Source organism: Lissotriton vulgaris, chromosome 8 (genome assembly GCF_964263255.1).
Source record: "Lissotriton vulgaris chromosome 8, aLisVul1.2, whole genome shotgun sequence".
NCBI lineage: Eukaryota > Metazoa > Chordata > Amphibia > Caudata > Salamandridae > Lissotriton > Lissotriton vulgaris.
In genome coordinates this window covers 1531485697-1531510826 of record NC_141696.1, presented here as the reverse complement: position 1 = coordinate 1531510826, position 25130 = coordinate 1531485697, and the positions used below count along the sequence as shown (strand labels likewise).

The window sequence follows — 25130 nt, the reverse complement described above, 5'->3', positions numbered from 1 at the left end:
GACTCCTTAAAACATATCTCTACCATATGAGGTTAAAAATCCAGGTCCTGCATCTATTTTGTTAAATGGTTTAAATTAAAGTATGAAGACCACAGCTATAAGCAGGCCGCAATAGCTCAGTTGGGAGTGCGTTAGACTGAAGATCTAAAGGTCCCTGGTTCAATCCCGGGTTTCGGCACAGTTGAGAGGTTCCTTGCTTCTAACAAAATAGGTCTTGGAATAAGCTGTAGTACTTTTTTCTCTATCAACATTTTTATCAACTGATCTACAAAATGATCAATTCAACATAGACTTTGCTTTCTGTCCTCTTTTTAAACTTTCTTCCACCTATCTTGCCTTCAGGTTTGACAATGAATGTTTCCCATTTCGTCCTTTTTTGTAAAGTAAACTCTTGTCTGCATCACATTCCACTTCCCCTTGAACACAGATGTCAGTAGTCAGATGACATTGCTTACCTACTCATGCCAAATATATCTAGGTAATATAGTGCTAGTCCATTCAGAGTTAAAAAACAACTACCTAACCTGGATCCCAAAAATGCTATTTACCCATTGCACCAGTTAACTGGGGAATGATACAGGACTTCTTAAAACATATCTCTACCATATGAGGTTAAAAATCCAGGTCCTGCATCTGTTTTGTTAAATGGTTCAAATTAAAGTATGAAGACCACAGCTATCAGAAGGCCGAAATAGCTCAGTTGGGAGAGCGTTAGACTGAAGATCTAAAGGTCCCTTGTTCAATCCCGGGTTTCGGCACAGTTGAGAGGTTCCTTGCTTCTAACAAAATAGGTCTTGGAATCAGCTGTAGTACTTTTTCTCTATTCATCAAATTTTTTCCAACTGATCTACAACACAATCAATTTAACATAGACTTTGCTTTATATCCTCCTTCTAAACTTGCTTCCACCTCTCTTACCTTCAGGTTTGACAATGAATATTTCCCATTTCATGCTTTTTTGTAAAGTAAACTCTTGTCTGCATTACCTTCCACTTCCCCTTGAACACAGATGTCAGTAGTCAGATGACATTGCTTACCTACTCATGCCAAATATATCTGGGTAATATAGTGCTAGTCCATTCAGAGTTAAAAAAACAACTACCTAACCTGGATCCCAAAAATGCTATTTGCCCATTGCACCAGTTAATTGCGGAATGATACAGGACTCCTTAAAACATATCTCTACCATATGAGGTTAAAAATCCAGGTCCTGCATCTATTTTGTTAAATGATTTAAATTAAAGTATGAAGACTACAGCTATAAGCAGGCCGCAATAGCTCAGTTGGGAGAGCGTAAGACTGAAGATCTAAAGGTCCCTGGTTCAATCCCGGGTTTCGGCACAGTTGAGAGGTTCCTTGCTTCTAACAAAATAGGTCTTGGAATCTGCTGTAGTACTTTTTTCTCTATCAACATTTTTATCAACTGATCTACAAAATGATCAATTCAACATAGACTTTGCTTTCTGTCCTCCTTTTAAACTTTCTTCCACCTATCTTGCCTTCAGGTTTGACAATGAATGTTGCCCATTTCGTCCTTTTTTGTAAAGTAAACTCTTGTCTGCATCACATTCCACTTCCCCTTGAACACAGATGTCAGTAGTCAGATGACATTGCTTACCTACTCATGCCAAATATATCTAGGTAATATAGTGCTAGTCCATTCAGAGTTAAAAAAACAACTACCTAACCTGGATCCCAAAAATGCTATTTACCCATTGCACCAGTTAACTGGGGAATGATACAGGACTCCTTAAAACATATCTCTACCATATGAGGTTAAAAATCCAGGTCCTGCATCTATTTTGTTAAATGGTTCAAATTAAAGTATGAAGACCACAGCTATCAGAAGGCCGAAATAGCTCAGTTGGGAGAGCGTTAGACTGAAGATCTAAAGGTCCCTGGTTCAATCCCGGGTTTCGGCACAGTTGAGAGGTTCCTTGCTTCTAACAAAATAGGTCTTGGAATCAGCTGTAGTACTTTTTCTCTATTCATCAAATTTTTTCCAACTGATCTACAACACAATCAATTTAACATAGACTTTGCTTTATATCCTCCTTCTAAACTTGCTTCCACCTCTCTTACCTTCAGGTTTGACAATGAATATTTCCCATTTCATGCTTTTTTGTAAAGTAAACTCTTGTCTGCATTACCTTCCACTTCCCCTTGAACACAGATGTCAGTAGTCAGATGACATTGCTTACCTACTCATGCCAAATATATCTGGGTAATATAGTGCTAGTCCATTCAGAGTTAAAAAAAACACTACCTAACCTGGATCCCAAAAATGCTATTTACCCATTACACCAGTTAATTGGGGAATGATACAGGACTCCTTAAAACATATCTCTACCATATGAGGTTAAAAATCCAGGTCCTGCATCTATTTTGTTAAATGGTTTAAATTAAAGTATGAAGACCACAGCTATAAGCAGGCCGCAATAGCTCAGTTGGGAGAGCGTTAGACTGAAGATCTAAAGGTCCCTGGTTCAATCCCGGGTTTCGGCACAGTTGAGAGGTTCCTTGCGTCTAACAAAATAGGTCTTGGAATAAGCTGTAGTACTTTTTCTCTATTCATCAAATTTTTTCCAACTGATCTACAACACAATCAATTTAACATAGACTTTGCTTTATATCCTCCTTCTAAACTTGCTTCCACCTCTCTTACCTTCAGGTTTGACAATGAATATTTCCCATTTCATGCTTTTTTGTAAAGTAAACTCTTGTCTGCATTACCTTCCACTTCCCCTTGAACACAGATGTCAGTAGTCAGATGACATTGCTTACCTACTCATGCCAAATATATCTGGGTAATATAGTGCTAGTCCATTCAGAGTTAAAAAAACAACTACCTAACCTGGATCCCAAAAATGCTATTTACCCATTGCACCAGTTAATTGCGGAATGATACAGGACTCCTTAAAACATATCTCTACCATATGAGGTTAAAAATCCAGGTCCTGCATCTATTTTGTTAAATGGTTTAAATTAAAGTATGAAGACCACAGCTATAAGCAGGCTGCAATAGCTCAGTTGGGAGAGCGTTAGACTGAAGATCTAAAGGTCCCTGGTTCAATCCCGGGTTTCGGCACAGTTGAGAGGTTCCTTGCTTCTAACAAAATAGGTCTTGGAATAAGCTGTAGTACTTTTTTCTCTATCAACATTTTTATCAACTGATCTACAAAATGATCAATTCAACATAGACTTTGCTTTCTGTCCTCTTTTTAAACTTTCTTCCACCTATCTTGCCTTCAGGTTTGACAATGAATGTTTCCCATTTCGTCCTTTTTTGTAAAGTAAACTCTTGTCTGCATCACATTCCACTTCCCCTTGAACACAGATGTCAGTAGTCAGATGACATTGCTTACCTACTCATGCCAAATATATCTAGGTAATATAGTGCTAGTCCATTCAGAGTTAAAAAAACAACTACCTAACCTGGATCCCAAAAATGCTATTTACCCATTGCACCAGTTAACTGGGGAATGATACAGGACTTCTTAAAACATATCTCTACCATATGAGGTTAAAAATCCAGGTCCTGCATCTATTTTGTTAAATGGTTCAAATTAAAGTATGAAGACCACAGCTATCAGAAGGCCGAAATAGCTCAGTTGGGAGAGCGTTAGACTGAAGATCTAAAGGTCCCTGGTTCAATCCTGGGTTTCGGCACAGTTGAGAGGTTCCTTGCTTCTAACAAAATAGGTCTTGGAATCAGCTGTAGTACTTTTTCTCTATTCATCAAATTTTTTCCAACTGATCTACAACACAATCAATTTAACATAGACTTTGCTTTATATCCTCCTTCTAAACTTGCTTCCACCTCTCTTACCTTCAGGTTTGACAATGAATATTTCCCATTTCATGCTTTTTTGTAAAGTAAACTCTTGTCTGCATTACCTTCCACTTCCCCTTGAACACAGATGTCAGTAGTCAGATGACATTGCTTACCTACTCATGCCAAATATATCTGGGTAATATAGTGCTAGTCCATTCAGAGTTAAAAAAACAACTACCTAACCTGGATCCCAAAAATGCTATTTACCCATTGCACCAGTTAATTGCGGAATGATACAGGACTCCTTAAAACATATCTCACCATATGAGGTTAAAAATCCAGGTCCTGCATCTATTTTGTTAAATGGTTCAAATTAAAGTATGAAGACTCCAGCTATCAGAATGCTGAAATAGCTCAGTTGGGAGAGCGTTAGACTGAAGATCTAAAGATCCCGGGTTTCGGCACAGTTGAGAGGTTCCTTGCTTCTAACAAAATAGGTCTTGGAATCAGCAGTAGTACTTTTTCTCTATTCATCAAATTTTTTCCAACTGATCTACAACACAATCAATTTAACATAGACTTTGCTTTATGTCCTCCTTCTAAACTTGCTTCCACCTCTCTTACCTTCAGGTTTGACAATGAATATTTCCCATTTCATGCTTTTTTGTAAAGTAAACTCTTGTCTGCATTACCTTCCACTTCCCCTTGAACACAGATGTCAGTAGTGAGACGACATTGCTTACCTACTCATGCCAAATATATCTGGGTAATATAGTGCTAGTCCATTCAGAGTTAAAAAAACAACTACCTAACCTGGATCCCAAAAATGCTATTTGCCCATTGCACCAGTTAATTGCGGAATGATACAGGACTCCTTAAAACATATCTCTACCATATGAGGGTAAAAATCCAGGTCCTGCATCTATTTTGTTAAATGATTTAAATTAAAGTATGAAGACTACAGCTATAAGCAGGCTGCAATAGCTCAGTTGGGAGAGCATAAGACTGAAGATCTAAAGGTCCCTGCTTCAATCCCGGGTTTCGGCACAGTTGAGAGCTTCCTTGCTTCTAACAAAATAGGTCTTGGAATCAGCTGTAGTACTTTTTTATCTATCAACATTTTTATCAACTGATCTACAAAATGATCAATTCAACATAGACTTTGCTTTCTGTCCTCCTTTTAAACTTTCTTCCACCTATCTTGCCTTCAGGTTTCACAATGAATGTTTCCCATTTCGTCCTTTTTTGTAAAGTAAACTCTTGTCTGCATCACATTCCACTTCCCCTTGAACACAGATGTCAGTAGTCAGATGACATTGCTTAACTACTCATGCCAAATATATCTAGGTAATATAGTGCTAGTCCATTCAGAGTTAAAAAAACAACTACCTAACCTGGATCCCAAAAATGCTATTTACCCCTTGCACCAGTTAATTGGGAATGATACAGGACTCCTTAAAACATATCTCTACCATATGAGGTTAAAAATCCAGGTCCTGCATCTATTTTGTTAAATGGTTCAAATTAAAGTATGAAGACCCCAGCTATCAGAAGGCCGAAATAGCTCAGTTGGGAGAGCATTAGACTGAAGATCTAAAGGTCCCTGGTTCAATCCCGGGTTTCGGCACAGTTGAGAGGTTCCTTGCTTCTAACAAATTAGGTCTTGGAATCAGCTGTAGTACTTTTTTCTCTATCAACATTTTTATCAACTGATCTACAAAATGATCAATTCAACATAGACTTTGCTTTCTGTCCTCCTTTTAAACTTTCTTCCACCTATCTTGCCTTCAGGTTTGACTATGAATGTTTTCCATTTCGTCCTTTTTTGTAAAGTAAACTCTTGTCTGCATCACATTCCACTTCCCCTTGAACACAGATGTCAGTAGTCAGATGACATTGCTTACCTACTCATGCCAAATATATCTGGGTAATATAGTGCTAGTCCATTCAGAGTTAAAAAAACAACTACCTAACCTGGATCCCAAAAATGCTATTTACCCATTGCACCAGTTAACTGGGGAATGATACAGGACTCCTTAAAACATATCTCTACCATATGAGGTTAAAAATCCAGGTCCTGCATCTATTTTGTTAAATGGTTCAAATTAAAGTATGAAGACCCCAGCTATCAGAAGGCCGAAATAGCTCAGTTGGGAGAGCGTTAGACTGAAGATCTAAAGGTCCCTGGTTCAATCCCGGGTTTCGGCACAGTTGAGACGTTCCTTGCTTCTAACAAAATAGGTCTTGGAATCAGCTGTAGTACTTTTTCTCTATTCATCAAATTTTTTCCAACTGATCTACAACACAATCAATTTAACATAGACTTTGCTTTATGTCCTCCTTCTAAACTTGCTTCCACCTCTCTTACCTTCAGGTTTGACAATGAATATTTCCCATTTCATGCTTTTTTGTAAAGTAAACTCTTGTCTGCATTACCTTCCACTTCCCCTTGAACACAGATGTCAGTAGTCAGATGACATTGCTTACCTACTCATGCCAAATATATCTGGGTAATATAGTGCTAGTTCATTCAGAGTTAAAAAAACAACTACCTAACCTGGATCCCAAAACTGCTATTTGCCCATTGCACCAGTTAATTGCGGAATGATACAGGACTCCTTAAAACATACCTCTACCATATGAGGTTAAAAATCCAGGTCCTGCATCTATTTTGTTAAATGGTTTAAATTAAAGTATGAAGACCACAGCTATAAGCAGGCTGCAATAGCTCAGTTGGGAGAGCGTTAGACTGAAGATCTAAAGGTCCCTGGTTCAATCCCGGGTTTCGGCACAGTTGAGAGGTTCCTTGCTTCTAACGAAATAGGTCTTGGAATAAGCTGTAGTACTTTTTTCTCTATCAACATTTTTATCAACTGATCTACAAAATGATCAATTCAACATAGACTTTGCTTTCAGTCCTCTTTTTAAACTTTCTTCCACCTATCTTGCCTTCAGGTTTGACAATGAATGTTTCCCATTTCGTCCTTTTTTGTAAAGTAAACTCTTGTCTGCTTCACATTCCACTTCCCCTTGAACACAGATGTCAGTAGTCAGATGACATTGCTTACCTACTGATGCCAAATATATCTAGGTAATATAGTGCTAGTCCATTCAGAGTTAAAAAAACAACTACCTAACCTGGATCCCAAAAATGCTATTTACCCATTGCACCAGTTAACTGGGGAATGATACAGGACTCCTTAAAACAGATCTCTACCATATGAGGTTAAAAATCCAGGTCCTGCATCTATTTTGTTAAATGGTTCAAATTAAAGTATGAAGACCACAGCTATCAGAAGGCCGAAATAGCTCAGTTGGGAGAGCGTTAGACTGAAGATCTAAAGGTCCCTGGTTCAATCCCGGGTTTCGGCACAGTTGAGAGGTTCCTTGCTTCTAACAAAATAGGTCTTGGAATCAGCTGTAGTACTTTTTCTCTATTCATCAAATTTTTTCCAACTGATCTACAACACAATCAATTTAACATAGACTTTGCTTTATATCCTCCTTCTAAACGTGCTTCCACCTCTCTTACCTTCAGGTTTGACAATGAATATTTCCCATTTCATGCTTTTTTGTAAAGTAAACTCTTGTCTGCATTACCTTCCACTTCCCCTTGAACACAGATGTCAGTAGTCAGATGACATTGCTTACCTACTCATGCCAAATATATCTGGGTAATATAGTGCTAGTCCATTCAGAGTTAAAAAAACAACTACCTAACCTGGATCCCAAAAATGCTATTTACCCATTGCACCAGTTAATTGCGGAATGATACAGGACTCCTTAAAACATAGCTCACCATATGAGGTTAAAAATCCAGGTCCTGCATCTATTTTGTTAAATGGTTTAAATTAAAGTATGAAGACCACAGCTATAAGCAGGCCGAAATAGCTAAGTTGGGAGAGCGTTAGACTGAAGATCTAAAGGTCCCTGGTTCAATCCCGGGTTTCGGCACAGTTGAGAGGTTCCTTGCTTCTAACAAAATAGGTCTTGGAATCAGCTGTAGTACTTTTTTCTCTATCAACATTTTTATCAACTGATCTACAAAATGATCAATTCAACATAGACTTTGCTTTCTGTCCTCCTTTTAAACTTTCTTCCACCTATCTTGCCTTCAGGTTTGACTATGAATGTTTTCCATTTCGTCCTTTTTTGTAAAGTAAACTCTTGTCTGCATCACATTCCACTTCCCCTTGAACACAGATGTCAGTAGTCAGATGACATTGCTTACCTACTCATGCCAAATATATCTGGGTAATATAGTGCTAGTCCATTCAGAGTTAAAAAAACAACTACCTAACCTGGATCCTAAAAATGCTATTTACCCATTGCACCAGTTAACTGGTGAATGATACAGGACTCCTTAAAACATATCTCTACCATATGAGGTTAAAAATCCAGGTCCTGCATCTATTTTGTTAAATGGTTCAAATTAAAGTATGAAGACCCCAGCTGTCAGAAGGCCGAAATAGCTCAGTTGGGAGAGCGTTAGACTGAAGATCTAAAGGTCCCTGGTTCAATCCCGGGTTTCGGCACAGTTGAGAGGTTCCTTGCTTCTAACAAAATAGGTCTTGGAATCAGCTGTAGTACTTTTTCTCTATTAACATTTTTGTCAACTGATCTACAAAATGATCAATTCAACATAGACTTTGCTTTCTGTCCTCCTTTTAAACTTTCTTCCACCTATCTTGCCTTCCGGTTTGACTATGAATGTTTTCCATTTCGTCCTTTTTTGTAAAGTAAACTCTTGTCTGCATCACATTCCACTTCCCCTTGAACACAGATGTCAGTAGTCAGATGACATTGTTTACCTACTCATGCCAAATATATCTGGGTAATATAGTGCTAGTCCATTCAGAGTTAAAAAAACAACTACCTAACCTGGATCCCAAAAATGCTATTTACCCATTGCACCAGTTAACTGGGGAATGATACAGGACTCCTTAAAACATATCTCTACCATATGAGGTTAAAAATCAAGGTCCTGCATCTATGTTGTTAAATGGTTCAAATTAAAGTATGAAGACCCCAGCTATCAGAAGGCCGAAATAGCTCAGTTGGGAGAGCGTTAGACTGAAGATCTAAAGGTCCCTGGTTCAATCCCGGGTTTCGGCACAGTTGAGACGTTCCTTGCTTCTAACAAAATAGGTCTTGGAATCAGCTGTAGTACTTTTTCTCTATTCATCAAATTTTTTCCAACTGATCCACAACACAATCAATTTAACATAGACTTTGCTTTATGTCCTCCTTCTAAACTTGCTTCCACCTCTCTTACCTTCAGGTTTGACAATGAATATTTCCCATTTCATGCTTTTTTGTAAAGTAAACTCTTGTCTGCATTACCTTCCACTTCCCCTTGAATACAGATGTCAGTAGTCAGATGCCATTGCTTACCTACTCATGCCAAATATATCTGGATAATATAGTGCTAGTCCATTCAGAGTTAAAAAAACAACTACCTGACCTGGATCCAAAAAATGCTATTTACCCATTGTACCAGTTAATTGCGGAATGATACAGGACTCCTTAAAACATATCTCTACCATATGAGGTTAAAAATCCAGGTCCTGCATCTATTTTGTTAAATGGTTTAAATTAAAGTATGAAGACCACAGCTATAAGCAGGCCGAAATAGCTCAGTTGGGAGAGCGTTAGACTGAAGATCTAAAGGTCCCGGGTTTCGGCACAGTTGAGAGGTTCCTTGCTTCTAACAAAATAGGTCTTGGAATCAGCTGTAGTACTTTTTCTCTATTCATCAAATTTTTTCCAACTGATCTACAACACAATCAATTTAACATAGACTTTGCTTTATGTCCTCCTTCTAAACTTGCTTCCACCTCTCTTACCTTCAGGTTTGACAATGAATATTTCCCATTTCATGCTTTTTTGTAAAGTAAACTCTTGTCTGCATTACCTTCCACCTCCCCTTGAATACAGATGTCAGTAGTCAGATGACATTGCTTACCTACTCATGCCAAATATATCTGGGTAATATAGTGCTAGTCCATTCAGAGTTAAAAAAACAACTACCTAACCTGGATCCCAAAACTGCTATTTGCCCATTGCACCAGTTAATTGCGGAATGATACAGGACTCCTTAAAACATATCTCTACCATATGAGGTTAAAAATCCAGGTCCTGCATCTATTTTGTTAAATGGTTTAAATTAAAGTATGAAGACCACATCTATAAGCAGGCCGCAATAGCTCAGTTGGGAGAGCGTTAGACTGAAGATCTAAAGGTCCCTGGTTCCATCCCGGGTTTCGGCACAGTTGAGAGGTTCCTTGCTTCTAACAAAATAGGTCTTGGAATCAGCTGTAGTACTTTTTTCTCTATCAACATTTTTATCAACTGATCTACAAACTGATCAATTCAACATAGACTTTGCTTTCTGTCCTCCTTTTAAACTTTCTTCCACCTATCTTGCCTTCAGGTTTGACAATGAATGTTTCCCACTTCGTCCTTTTTTGTAAAGTAAACTCTTGTCTGCATCACATTCCACTTCCCCTTGAACACAGATGTCAGTAGTCAGATGACATTGCTTACCTACTCATGCCAAATATATCTAGGTAATATAGTGCTAGTCCATTCAGAGTTAAAAAAACAACTACCTAACCTGGATCCCAAAAATGCTATTTACCCATTGCACCAGTTAACTGGGGAATGATACAGGACTCCTTAAAACATATCTCTACCATATGAGGTTAAAAATCCAGGTCCTGCAGCTATTTTGTTAAATGGTTCAAATTAAAGTATGAAGACCCCAGCTATTAGAATGCTGAAATAGCTCAGTTGGGAGAGTGTTAGACTGAAGATCTAAAGGTCCCTGGTTCAATCCCGGGTTTCGGCACAGTTGAGAGGGTCCTTGCTTCTAACAAAATAGGTCTTGGAATCAGCTGTAGTACTTTTTCTCTATTCATCAAATTTTTTCCAACTGATCTACAACACAATCAATTTAACATAGACTTTGCTTTATGTCCTCCTTCTAAACTTGCTTCCACCTCTCTTAACTTCAGGTTTGACAATGAATATTTCCCATTTCATGCTTTTTTGTAAAGTAAACTCTTGTCTGCATTACCTTCCACTTCCCCTTGAACACAGATGTCAGTAGTCAGATGACATTGCTTGCCTACTCATGACAAATATATCTGGGTAATATAGTGCTAGTCCATTCAGAGTTAAAAAAACAACTACCTAACCTGGATCCAAAAAATGCTATTTACCCATTGCACCAGTTAATTGCGGAATGATACAAGACTCCTTAAAACATATCTCTACCATATGAGGTTAAAAATCCAGGTCCTGCATCTATTTTGTTAAATGGTTTAAATTAAAGTATGAAGACCACAGCTGTAAGCAGGACGAAATAGCTCAGTTGGGAGAGCGTTAGACTGAAGATCTAAAGGTCCCTGGTTCAATCCCGGGTTTCGGCACAGTTGAGAGGCTCCTTGCTTCTAACCTAATAGGTCTAGGAATCAGCTGTAGTACTTTTTTCTCTATCAACATTTTTATCAACTGATCTACAAAATGATCAATTCAACATAGACTTTGCTTTCTGTCCTCCTTTTAAACTTTCTTCCACCTATCTTGCCTTCAGGTTTCACAATGAATGTTTCCCATTTCGTCCTTTTTTGTAAAGTAAACTCTTGTCTGCATCACATTCCACTTCCCCTTGAACACAGATGTCAGTAGTCAGATGACATTGCTTAACTACTCATGCCAAATATATCTAGGTAATATAGTGCTAGTCCATTCAGAGTTAAAAAAACAACTACCTAACCTGGATCCCAAAAATGCTATTTACCCATTGCACCAGTTAACTGGGGAATGATACAGGACTCCTTGAAACATATCTCTACCATATGAGGTTAAAAATCCAGGTCCTGCATCTATTTTGTTAAATGGTTCAAATTAAAGTATGAAGACCCCAGCTATCAGATGGCCGAAATAGCTCAGTTGGGAGAGCGTTAGACTGAAGATCTAAAGGTCCCTGGTTCAATCCTGGGTTTCGGCACAGTTGAGAGGTTCCTTGCTTCTAACAAAATAGGTCTTGGAATCAGCTGTAGTACTTTTTCTCTATTCCTCAAATTTTTTCCAACTGATCTACAACACAATCAATTTAACATAGACTTTGCTTTATGTCCTCCTTCTAAACTTGCTTTCACCTCTCTTACCTTCAGGTTTGACAATGAATATTTCCCATTTCATGCTTTTTTGTAAAGTAAACTCTTGTCTGCATTACCTTCCACTTCCACTTGAACACAGATGTCAGTAGTCAGATGACATTGCTTACCTACTCATGCCAAATATATCTGGGTAATATAGTGCTAGTCCATTCAGAGTTAAAAAAAACAACTACCTAACCTGGATCCAAAAAATGCTATTTACCCATTGTACCAGTTAATTGCGGAATGATACAGGACTCCTTAAAACATATCTCTACCACATGAGGTTAAAAATCCAGGTCCTGCATCTATTTTGTTAAATGGTTTAAATTAAAGTATGAAGACCACAGCTATAAGCAGGCCGAAATAGCTCAGTTGGGAGAGCGTTAGACTGAAGATCTAAAGGTCCCTGGTTCAATCCCGGGTTTCGGCACAGTTGAGAGGTTCCTTGCTTCTAACAAAATAGGTCTTGGAATCAGCTGTAGTACTTTTTCTCTATTCATCAAATTTTTTCCAACTGATCTACAACACAATCAATTTAACATAGACTTTGCTTTATGTCCTCCTTCTAAACTTGCTTCCACCTCTCTTACCTTCAGGTTTGACAATGAATATTTCCCATTTCATGCTTTTTTGTAAAGTAAACTCTTGTCTGCATTACCTTCCACCTCCCCTTGAATACAGATGTCAGTAGTCAGATGACATTGCTTACCTACTCATGCCAAATATATCTGGGTAATATAGTGCTAGTCCATTCAGAGTTAAAAAAACAACTACCTAACCTGGATCCCAAAACTGCTATTTGCCCATTGCACCAGTTAATTGTGGAATGATACAGGACTCCTTAAAACATATCTCTACCATATGAGGTTAAAAATCCAGGTCCTGCATCTATTTTGTTAAATGGTTTAAATTAGAGTATGAAGACCACAGCTATAAGCAGGCCGCAATAGCTCAGTTGGGAGAGCTTTAGACTGAAGATCAAAAGGTCCCTGGTTCCATCCCGGGTTTCGGCACAGTTTAGAGGTTCCTTGCTTCTAACAAAATAGGTCTTGGAATCAGCTGTAGTACTTTTTTCTCTATCAACAGTTTTATCAACTGATCTACAAAATGATCAATTCAACATAGACTTTGCTTTCTGTCCTCCTTTTAAACTTTCTTCCACCTATCTTGCCTTCAGGTTTGACAATGAATGTTTCCCATTTCGTCCTTTTTTGTAAAGTAAACTCTTGTCTGCATCACATTCCACTTCCCCTTGAACACAGATGTCAGTAGTCAGATGACATTGCTTACCTACTCATGCCAAATATATCTAGGTAATATAGTGCTAGTCCATTCAGAGTTAAAAAAACAACTACCTAACCTGGATCCCAAAAATGCTATTTACCCATTGCACCAGTTAACTGGGGAATGATACAGGACTCCTTAAAACATATCTCTACCATATGAGGTTAAAAATCCAGGTCCTGCATCTATTTTGTTAAATGGTTTAAATTAAAGTATGAAGACCACAGCTATAAGCAGGCCGAAATAGCTCAGTTGGGACAGCGTTAGACTGAAGATCTAAAGATCCCTGGTTCAATCCCGGGTTTCGGCACAGTTGAGAGGTTCCTTGCTTCTAACAAAATAGGTCTTGGAATCAGCTGTAGTACTTTTTCTCTATTCATCAAATTTTTTCCAACTGATCTACAACACAATCAATTTAACATAGACTTTGCTTTATGTCCTCCTTCTAAACTTGCTTCCACCTCTCTTACCTTCAGGTTTGACAATGAATATTTCCCATTTCATGCTTTTTTGTAAAGTAAACTCTTGTCTGCATTACCTTCCACCTCCCCTTGAATACAGATGTCAGTAGTCAGATGACATTGCTTACCTACTCATGCCAAATATATCTGGGTAATATAGTGCTAGTCCATTCAGAGTTAAAAAAACAACTACCTAACCTGGATCCCAAAACTGCTATTTGCCCATTGCACCAGTTAATTGCGGAATGATACAGGACTCCTTAAAACATATCTCTACCATATGAGGTTAAAAATCCAGGTCCTGCATCTATTTTGTTAAATGGTTTAAATTAGAGTATGAAGACCACAGCTATAAGCAGGCCGCAATAGCTCAGTTGGGAGAGCTTTAGACTGAAGATCAAAAGGTCCCTGGTTCCATCCCGGGTTTCGGCACAGTTGAGAGGTTCCTTTCTTCTAACAAAATAGGTCTTGGAATCAGCTGTAGTACTTTTTTCTCTATCAACAGTTTTATCAACTGATCTACAAAATGATCAATTCAACATAGACTTTGCTTTCTGTCCTCCTTTTAAACTTTCTTCCACCTATCTTGCCTTCAGGTTTGACAATGAATGTTTCCCATTTCGTCCTTTTTTGTAAAGTAAACTCTTGTCTGCATCACATTCCACTTCCCCTTGAACACAGATGTCAGTAGTCAGATGACATTGCTTACCTACTCATGCCAAATATATCTAGGTAATATAGTGCTAGTCCATTCAGAGTTAAAAAAACAACTACCTAACCTGGATCCCAAAAATGCTATTTATCCATTGCACCAGTTAACTGGGGAATGATACAGGACTCCTTAAAACATATCTCTACCATATGAGGTTAAAAATCCAGGTCCTGCATCTATTTTGTTAAATGGTTTAAATTAAAGTATGAAGACCACAGCTATAAGCAGGCCGAAATAGCTCAGTTGGGACAGCGTTAGACTGAAGATCTAAAGGTCCCTGGTTCAATCCCGGGTTTCGGCACAGTTGAGAGGTTCCTTGCTTCTAACAAAATAGGTCTTGGAATCAGCTGTAGTACTTTTTCTCTATTCATCAAATTTTTTCCAACTGATCTACAACACAATCAATTTAACATAGACTTTGCTTTATGTCCTCCTTCTAAACTTGCTTCCACCTCTCTTACCTTCAGGTTTGACAATGAATATTTCCCATTTCATGCTTTTTTGTAAAGTAAACTCTTGTCTGCATTACCTTCCACCTCCCCTTGAATACAGATGTCAGTAGTCAGATGACATTGCTTACCTACTCATGCCAAATATATCTGGGTAATATAGTGCTAGTTCATTCAGAGTTAAAAAAACAACTACCTAACCTGGATCCCAAAACTGCTATTTGCCCATTGCACCAGTTAATTGCGGAATGATACAGGACTCCTTAAAACATACCTCTACCATATGAGGTTAAAAATCCAGGTCCTGCATCTATTTTGTTAAACGGTTTAAATTAAAGTATGAAGACCACAGCTATAAGCAGGCTGCAATAACTCAGTTGGGAGAGCATTAGACTGAAGATCTAAAGGTCCCTGGTTCAATCCCGGGTTTCGGCACAGTTGAGAGGTTCCTTGCTTCTAACAAAATAGGTCTTGGAATAAGCTGTAGTACTTTTTTCTCTATCAACATTTTTATCAACTGATCTACAAAATGATCAATTCAACATAGACTTTGCTTTCTGTCCTCTTTTTAAACTTTCTTCCACCTATCTTGCCTTCAGGTTTGACAATGAATGTTTCCCATTTCGTCCTTTTTTGTAAAGTAAACTCTGGTCTGCATCACATTCCACTTCCCCTTGAACACAGATGTCAGTAGTCAGATGACATTGCTTACCTACTCATGCCAAATATATCTAGGTAATATAGTGCTAGTCCATTCAGAGTTAAAAAAACAACTACCTAACCTGGATCCCAAAAATGCTATTTACCCATTGCACCAGTTAACTGGGGAATGATACAGGACTCCTTAAAACATATCTCTACCATATGAGGTTAAAAATCCAGGTCCTGCATCTATTTTGTTAAATGGTTTAAATTAAAGTATGAAGACCACAGCTATAAGCAGGCCGAAATAGCTCAGTTGGGACAGCGTTAGACTGAAGATCTAAAGGTCCCTGGTTCAATCCCGGGTTTCGGCACAGTTGAGAGGTTCCTTCCTTCTAACAAAATAGGTCTTGGAATCAGCTGTAGTACTTTTTCTCTATTCATCACATTTTTTCCAACTGATCTACAACACAATCAATTTAACATAGACTTTGCTTTATGTCCTCCTTCTAAACTTGCTTCCACCTCTCTTACCTTCAGGTTTGACAATGAATATTTCCCATTTCATGCTTTTTTGTAAAGTAAACTCTTGTCTGCATTACCTTCCACCTCCCCTTGAATACAGATGTCAGTAGTCAGATGACATTGCTTACCTACTCATGCCAAATATATCTGGGTAATATAGTGCTAGTTCATTCAGAGTTAAAAAAACAACTACCTAACCTGGATCCCAAAACTGCTATTTGCCCATTGCACCAGTTAATTGCGGAATGATACAGGACTCCTTAAAACATACCTCTACCATATGAGGTTAAAAATCCAGGTCCTGCATCTATTTTGTTAAATGGTTTAAATTAAAGTATGAAGACCACAGCTATAAGCAGGCTGCAATAGCTCAGTTGGGAGAGCGTTAGACTGAAGATCTAAAGGTCCCTGGTTCAATCCCGGGTTTCGGCACAGTTGAGAGGTTCCTTGCTTCTAACAAAATAGGTCTTGGAATAAGCTGTAGTACTTTTTTCTCTATCAACATTTTTATCAACTGATCTACAAAATGATCAATTCAACATAGACTTTGCTTTCTGTCCTCTTTTTAAACTTTCTTCCACCTATCTTGCCTTCAGGTTTGACAATGAATGTTTCCCATTTCGTCCTTTTTTGTAAAGTAAACTCTGGTCTGCATCACATTCCACTTCCCCTTGAACACAGATGTCAGTAGTCAGATGACATTGCTTACCTACTCATGCCAAATATATCTAGGTAATATAGTGCTAGTCCATTCAGAGTTAAAAAAACAACTACCTAACCTGGATCCCAAAAATGCTATTTACCCATTGCACCAGTTAACTGGGGAATGATACAGGACTCCTTAAAACATATCTCTACCATATGAGGTTAAAAATCCAGGTCCTGCATCTATTTTGTTAAATGGTTCAAATTAAAGTATGAAGACCACAGCTATAAGCAGGCCGAAATAGCTCAGTTGGGAGAGCGTTAGACTGAAGATCTAAAGGTCCCGGGTTTCGGCACAGTTGAGAGGTTCCTTGCTTCTAACAAAATAGGTCTTGGAATCAGCTGTAGTACTTTTTCTCTATTCATCAAATTTTTTCCAACTGATCTACAACACAATCAATTTAACATAGACTTTGCTTTATGTCCTCCTTCTAAACTTGCTTCCACCTCTCTTACCTTCAGGTTTGACAATGAATATTTCCCATTTCATGCTTTTTTGTAAAGTAAACTCTTGTCTGCATTACCTTCCACCTCCCCTTGAATACAGATGTCAGTAGTCAGATGACATTGCTTACCTACTCATGCCAAATATATCTGGGTAATATAGTGCTAGTCCATTCAGAGTTAAAAAAACAACTACCTAACCTGGATCCCAAAACTGCTATTTGCCCATTGCACCAGTTAATTGCGGAATGATACAGGACTCCTTAAAACATATCTCTACCATATGAGGTTAAAAATCCAGGCCCTGCATCTATTTTGTTAAATGGTTTAAATTAAAGTATGAAGACCACATCTATAAGCAGGCCGCAATAGCTCAGTTGGGAGAGCGTTAGACTGAAGATTTAAAGGTCCCTGGTTCCATCCCGGGTTTCGGCACAGTTGAGAGGTTCCTTGCTTCTAACAAAATAGGTCTTGGAATCAGCTGTAGTACTTTTTTCTCTATCAACATTTTTATCAACTGATCTACAAAATGATCAATTCAACATAGACTTTGCTTTCTGTCCTCCTTTTAAACTTTCTTCCACCTATCTTGCCTTCAGGTTTGACAATGAATGTTTCCCACTTCGTCCTTTTTTGTAAAGTAAACTCTTGTCTGCATCACATTCCACTTCCCCTTGAACACAGATGTCAGTAGTCAGATGACATTGCTTACCTACTCATGCCAAATATATCTAGGTAATATAGTGCTAGTCCATTCAGAGTTAAAAAAACAACTACCTAACCTGGATCCCAAAAATGCTATTTACCCATTGCACCAGTTAACTGGGGAATGATACAGGACTCCTTAAAACATATCTCTACCATATGAGGTTAAAAATCCAGGTCCTGCAGCTATTTTGTTAAATGGTTCAAATTAAAGTATGAAGACCCCAGCTATCAGAATGCTGAAATAGCTCAGTTGGGAGAGCGTTAGACTGAAGATCTAAAGGTCCCTGGTTCAATCCTGGGTTTTGGCACAGTTGAGAGGGTCCTTGCTTCTAACAAAATAGGTCTTGGAATCAGCTGTAGTACTTTTTCTCTATTCATCAAATTTTTTCCAACTGATCTACAACACAATCAATTTAACATAGACTTTGCTTTATGTCCTCCTTCTAAACTTGCTTCCACCTCTCTTAACTTCAGGTTTCACAATGAATGTTTCCCATTTCGTCCTTTTTTGTAAAGTAAACTCTTGTCTGCATCACATTCCACTTCCCCTTGAACACAGATGTCAGTAGTCAGATGACATTGCTTAACTACTCATGCCAAATATATCTAGGTAATATAGTGCTAGTCCATTCAGAGTTAAAAAAACAACTACCTAACCTGGATCCCAAAAATGCTATTTACCCATTGCACCAGTTAACTGGGGAATGATACAGGACTCCCTAAAACATATCTCTACCATATGAGGTTAAAAATCCAGGTCCTGCATCTATTTTGTTAAATGGTTCAAATTAAAGTATGAAGACCCCAGCTATCTAACGGCCGAAATAGCTCAGTTGGGAGAGTGTTAGACTGAAGATCTAAAGGTCCCTGGTTCAATCCTGGGTTTCGGCACAGTTGAGAGGTTCCTTGCTTCTAACAAAATAGGTCTTGGAATCAGCTGTAGTACTTTTTCTCTATTCCTCAAATTTTTTCCAACTGATCTACAACACAATCAATTTAACATAGACTTTGCTTTATGTCCTCCTAAACTTGCTTCCACCTCTCTTACCTTCAGGTTTGACAATGAATATTTCCCATTTCATGCTTTTTTGTAAAGTAAACTCTTGTCTGCATTACCTTCCACTTCCACTTGAACACAGATGTCAGTAGTCAGATGACATTGCTTACCTACTCATGCCAAATATATCTGGGTAATATAGTGCTAGTCCATTCAGAGTTAAATAAACAACTACCTAACCTGGATCCAAAAAATGCTATTTACCCATTGTACCAGTTAATTGCGGAATGATACAGGACTCCTTAAAACATATCTCTACCACATGAGGTTAAAAATCCAGGTCCTGCATCTATTTTGTTAAATGGTTTAAATTAAAGTATGAAGACCACAGCTATAAGCAGGCCGAAATAGCTCAGTTGGGAGAGCGTTAGACTGAAGATCTAACGGTCCCTGGTTCAATCCCGGGTTTCGGCACAGTTGAGAGGTTCCTTGCTTCTAACAAAATAGGTCTTGGAATCAGCTGTAGTACTTTTTCTCTATTCATCACATTTTTTCCAACTGATCTACAACACAATCAATTTAACATAGACTTTGCTTTATGTCCTCCTTCTAAACTTGCTTCCACCTCTCTTACCTTCAGGTTTGACAATGAATATTTCCCATTTCATGCTTTTTTGTAAAGTAAACTCTTGTCTGCATTACCTTCCACCTCCCCTTGAATACAGATGTCAGTAGTCAGATGACATTGCTTACCTACTCATGCCAAATATATCTGGGTAATATAGTGCTAGTCCATTCAGAGTTAAAAAAACAACTACCTAACCTGGATCCCAAAACTGCTATTTGCCCATTGCACCAGTTAATTGCCGAATGATACAGGACTCCTTAAAACATATCTCTACCATATGAGGTTAAAAATCCAGGTCCTGCATCTATTTTGTTAAATGGTTTAAATTAGAGTATGAAGACCACAGCTATAAGCAGGCCGCAATAGCTCAGATGGGAGAGCTTTAGACTGAAGATCAAAAGGTCCCTGGTTCCATCCCGGGTTTCGGCACAGTTGAGAGGTTCCTTGCTTCTAACAAAATAGGTCTTGGAATCAGCTGTAGTACTTTTTTCTCTATCAACAGTTTTATCAACTGATCTACAAAATGATCAATTCAACATAGACTTTGCTTTCTGTCCTTTTAAACTTTCTTCCACCTATCTTGCCTTCAGGTTTGACAATGAATGTTTCCCATTTCGTCCTTTTTTGTAAAGTAAACTCTTGTCTGCATCACATTCCACTTCCCCTTGAACACAGATGTCAGTAGTCAGATGACATTGCTTACCTACTCATGCCAAATATATCTAGGTAATATAGTGCTAGTCCATTCAGAGTTAAAAAAACAACTACCTAACCTGGATCCCAAAAATGCTATTTACCCATTGCACCAGTTAACTGGGGAATGATACAGGACTCCTTAAAACATATCTCTACCATATGAGGTTAAAAATCCAGGTCCTGCATCTATTTTGTTAAATGGTTTAAATTAAAGTATGAAGACCACAGCTATAAGCAGGCTGAAATAGCTCAGTTGGGACAGCGTTAGACTGAAGATCTAAAGGTCCCTGGTTCAATCCCGGGTTTCGGCACAGTTGAGAGGTTCCTTGCTTCTAACAAAATAGGTCTTGGAATCAGCTGTAGTACTTTTTCTCTATTCATCAAATTTTTTCCAACTGATCTACAACACAATCAATTTAACATAGACTTTGCTTTATGTCCTCCTTCTAAACTTGCTTCCACTTCTCTTACCTTCAGGTTTGACAATGAATATTTCCCATTTCATGCTTTTTTGTAAAGTAAACTCTTGTCTGCATTACCTTCCACCTCCCCTTGAATACAGATGTCAGTAGTCAGATGACATTGCTTACCTACTCATGCCAAATATATCTGGGTAATATAGTGCTAGTCCATTCAGAGTTAAAAAAACAACTACCTAACCTGGATCCCAAAACTGCTATTTGCCCATTGCACCAGTTAATTGCGGAATGATACAGGACTCCTTAAAACATATCTCTACCATATGAGGTTAAAAATCCAGGTCCTGCATCTATTTTGTTAAATGGTTTAAATTAGAGTATGAAGACCACAGCTATAAGCAGGCCGCAATAGCTCAGTTGGGAGAGCTTTAGACTGAAGATCAAAAGGTCCCTGGTTCCATCCCGGGTTTCGGCACAGTTGCGAGGTTCCTTGCTTCTAACAAAATAGGTCTTGGAATCAGCTGTAGTACTTTTTTCTCTATCAACAGTTTTATCAACTGATCTACAAAATGATCAATTCAACATAGACTTTGCTTTCTGTCCTTTTAAACTTTCTTCCACCTATCTTGCCTTCAGGTTTGACAATGAATGTTTCCCATTTCGTCCTTTTTTGTAAAGTAAACTCTTGTCTGCATCACATTCCACTTCCCCTTGAACACAGATGTCAGTAGTCAGATGACATTGCTTACCTACTCATGCCAAATATATCTAGGTAATATAGTGCTAGTCCATTCAGAGTTAAAAAAACAACTACCTAACCTGGATCCCAAAAATGCTATTTAACCATTGCACCAGTTAACTGGGGAATGATACAGGACTCCTTAAAACATATCTCTACCATATGAGGTTAAAAATCCAGGTCCTGCATCTATTTTGTTAAATGGTTTAAATTAAAGTATGAAGACCACAGCTATAAGCAGGCCGAAATAGCTCAGTTGGGACAGCGTTAGACTGAAGATCTAAAGGTCCCTCGTTCAATCCTGGGTTTCGGCACAGTTGAGAGGTTCCTTGCTTCTAACAAAATAGGTCTTGGAATCAGCTGTAGTACTTTTTCTCTATTCATCAAATTTTTTCCAACTGATCTACAACACAATCAATTTAACATAGACTTTGCTTTATGTCCTCCTTCTAAACTTGCTTCCACTTCTCTTACCTTCAGGTTTGACAATGAATATTTCCCATTTCATGCTTTTTTGTAAAGTAAACTCTTGTCTGCATTACCTTCCACCTCCCCTTGAATACAGATGTCAGTAGTCAGATGACATTGCTTACCTACTCATGCCAAATATATCTGGGTAATATAGTGCTAGTCCATTCAGAGTTAAAAAAACAACTACCTAACCTGGATCCCAAAACTAATATTTGCCCATTGCACCAGTTAATTGCGGAATGATACAGGACTCCTTAAAACATATCTCTACCATATGAGGTTAAAAATCCAGGTCCTGCATCTATTTTGTTAAATGGTTTAAATTAGAGTATGAAGACCACAGCTATAAGCAGGCCGCAATAGCTCAGTTGGGAGAGCTTTAGACTGAAGATCAAAAGGTCCCTGGTTCCATCCCGGGTTTCGGCACAGTTGAGAGGTTCCTTGCTTCTAACAAAATAGGTCTTGGAATCAGCTGTAGTACTTTTTTCTCTATCAACAGTTTTATCAACTGATCTACAAAATGAAAAATTCAACATAGACTTTGCTTTCTGTCCTCCTTTTAAACTTTCTTCCACCTATCTTGCCTTCAGGTTTGACAATGAATGTTTCCCATTTCGTCCTTTTTTGTAAAGTAAACTCTTGTCTGCATCACATTCCACTTCCCCTTGAACACAGATGTCAGTAGTCAGATGACATTGCTTACCTACTCATGCCAAATATATCTAGGTAATATAGTGCTAGTCCATTCAGAGTTAAAAAAACAACTACCTAACCTGGATCCCAAAAATGCTATTTACCCATTGCACCAGTTAACTGGGGAATGATACAGGACTCCTTAAAACATATCTCTACCATATGAGGTTAAAAATCCAGGTCCTGCATCTACTTTGTTAAATGGTTTAAATTAAAGTATGAAGACCACAGCTATAAGCAGGCCGAAATAGCTCAGTTGGGACAGCGTTAGACTGAAGATCTAAAGGTCCCTGGTTCAATCCCGGGTTTCGGCACAGTTGAGAGGTTCCTTGCTTCTAACAAAATAGGTCTTGGAATCAGCTGTAGTACTTTTTCTCTATTCATCAAATTTTTTCCAACTGATCTACAACACAATCAATTTAACATAGACTTTGCTTTATGTCCTCCTTCTAAACTTGCTTCCACCTCTCTTACCTTCAGGTTTGACAATGAATATTTCCCATTTCATGCTTTTTTTGTAAAGTAAACTCTTGTCTGCATTACCTTCCACCTCCCCTTGAATACAGATGTCAGTAGTCAGATGACATTGCTTACCTACTCATGCCAAATATATCTGGGTAATATAGTGCTAGTTCATTCAGAGTTAAAAAAACAACTACCTAACCTGGATCCCAAAACTGCTATTTGCCCATTGCACCAGTTAATTGCGGAATGATACAGGACTCCTTAAAACATACCTCTACCATATGAGGTTAAAAATCCAGGTCCTGCATCTATTTTGTTAAATGGTTTAAATTAAAGTATGAAGACCACAGCTATAAGCAGGCTGCAATAGCTCAGTTGGGAGAGCGTTAGACTGAAGATCTAAAGGTCCCTGGTTCATTCCCGGGTTTCGGCACACTTGAGAGGTTCCTTGCTTCTAACAAAATAGGTCTTGGAATAAGCTGTAGTACTTTTTTCTCTATCAACATTTTTATCAACTGATCTACAAAATGATCAATTCAACATAGACTTTGCTTTCTGTCCTCTTTTTAAACTTTCTTCCACCTATCTTGCCTTCAGGTTTGACAATGAATGTTTCCCATTTCGTCCTTTTTTGTAAAGTAAACTCTGGTCTGCATCACATTCCACTTCCCCTTGAACACAGATGTCAGTAGTCAGATGACATTGCTTACCTACTCATGCCAAATATATCTAGGTAATATAGTGCTAGTCCATTCAGAGTTAAAAGAAACAACTACCTAACCTGGATCCCAAAAATGCTATTTACCCATTGCACCAGTTAACTGGGGAATGATACAGGACTCCTTAAAACATATCTCTACAATATGAGGTTAAAAATCCAGGTCCTGCATCTATTTTGTTAAATGGTTTAAATTAAAGTATGAAGACCACAGCTATAAGCAGGCCGAAATAGCTCAGATGGGACAGCGTTAGACTGAAGATCTAAAGGTCCCTGGTTCAATCCCGGGTTTCGGCACAGTTGAGAGGTTCCTTGCTTCTAACAAAATAGGTCTTGGAATCAGCTGTAGTACTTTTTCTCTATTCATCAAATTTTTTCCAACTGATCTACAACACAATCAATTTAACATAGACTTTGCTTTATGTCCTCCTTCTAAACTTGCTTCCACCTCTCTTACCTTCAGGTTTGACAATGAATATTTCCCATTTCATGCTTTTTTGTAAAGTAAACTCTTGTCTGCATTACCTTCCACCTCCCCTTGAATACAGATGTCAGTAGTCAGATGACATTGCTTACCTACTCATGCCAAATATATCTGGGTAATATAGTGCTAGTTCATTCAGAGTTAAAAAAACAACTACCTAACCTGGATCCCAAAACTGCTATTTGCCCATTGCACCAGTTAATTGCGGAATGATACAGGACTCCTTAAAACATACCTCTACCATATTAGGTTAAAAATCCAGGTCCTGCATCTATTTTGTTAAATGGTTTAAATTAAAGTATGAAGACCACAGCTATAAGCAGGCCGAAATAGCTAAGTTGGGAGAGCGTTAGACTAAAGATCTAAAGGTCCCTGGTTCAATCCCGGGTTTCGGCACAGTTGAGAGGTTCCTTGCTTCTAACAAAATAGGTCTTGGAATCAGCTGTAGTACTTTTTTCTCTATCAACATTTTTATCAACTGATCTACAAAATGATCAATTCAACATAGACTTTGCTTTCTGTCCTCCTTTTAAACTTTCTTCCACCTATCTTGCCTTCAGGTTTGACTATGAATGTTTTCCATTTCGTCCTTTTTTGTAAAGTAAACTCTTGTCTGCATCACATTCCACTTCCCCTTGAACACAGATGTCAGTAGTCAGATGACATTGCTTACCTACTCATGCCAAATATATCTGGGTAATATAGTGCTAGTCCATTCAGAGTTAAAAAAACAACTACCTAACCTGGACCCCAAAAATGCTATTTACCCATTGCACCAGTTAACTGGGGAATGATACAGGACTCCTTAAAACATATCTCTACCATATGAGGTTAAAAATCCAGGTCCTGCATCTATTTTGTTAAATGGTTTAAATTAAAGTATGAAGACTACAGCTAGAAGGAGGCAGAAATAGCTCAGTTGGGAGAGCGTTAGACTGAAGATCTAA

General features: G+C 38.2%; 8 non-coding genes across 8 annotated transcripts; all 8 read left to right on the top strand.

Annotated features, from left to right (window-relative positions):
• The first annotated feature begins 1849 nt into the window (after nucleotides 1-1849).
• Nucleotides 1850-1922, top strand: TRNAF-GAA (transfer RNA phenylalanine (anticodon GAA)). The gene has a single exon. It is a non-coding gene; the product is annotated as a tRNA-Phe (tRNA).
• A 3407-nt stretch (nucleotides 1923-5329) lies between these two features.
• Nucleotides 5330-5402, top strand: TRNAF-GAA (transfer RNA phenylalanine (anticodon GAA)). The gene has a single exon. It is a non-coding gene; the product is annotated as a tRNA-Phe (tRNA).
• A 508-nt stretch (nucleotides 5403-5910) lies between these two features.
• TRNAF-GAA (transfer RNA phenylalanine (anticodon GAA)) lies at nucleotides 5911-5983 on the top strand. Its single transcript has one exon. It is a non-coding gene; the product is annotated as a tRNA-Phe (tRNA).
• Nucleotides 5984-7074: 1091 nt separating this feature from the next.
• On the top strand, nucleotides 7075-7147 carry TRNAF-GAA (transfer RNA phenylalanine (anticodon GAA)). Its single transcript has one exon. It is a non-coding gene; the product is annotated as a tRNA-Phe (tRNA).
• Nucleotides 7148-8237: 1090 nt separating this feature from the next.
• Nucleotides 8238-8310, top strand: TRNAF-GAA (transfer RNA phenylalanine (anticodon GAA)). Its single transcript has one exon. It is a non-coding gene; the product is annotated as a tRNA-Phe (tRNA).
• A 507-nt stretch (nucleotides 8311-8817) lies between these two features.
• On the top strand, nucleotides 8818-8890 carry TRNAF-GAA (transfer RNA phenylalanine (anticodon GAA)). Its single transcript has one exon. It is a non-coding gene; the product is annotated as a tRNA-Phe (tRNA).
• A 3410-nt stretch (nucleotides 8891-12300) lies between these two features.
• On the top strand, nucleotides 12301-12373 carry TRNAF-GAA (transfer RNA phenylalanine (anticodon GAA)). Its single transcript has one exon. It is a non-coding gene; the product is annotated as a tRNA-Phe (tRNA).
• Nucleotides 12374-24506: 12133 nt separating this feature from the next.
• TRNAF-AAA (transfer RNA phenylalanine (anticodon AAA)) lies at nucleotides 24507-24579 on the top strand. Its single transcript has one exon. It is a non-coding gene; the product is annotated as a tRNA-Phe (tRNA).
• The last annotated feature ends 551 nt before the right edge of the window (nucleotides 24580-25130 follow it).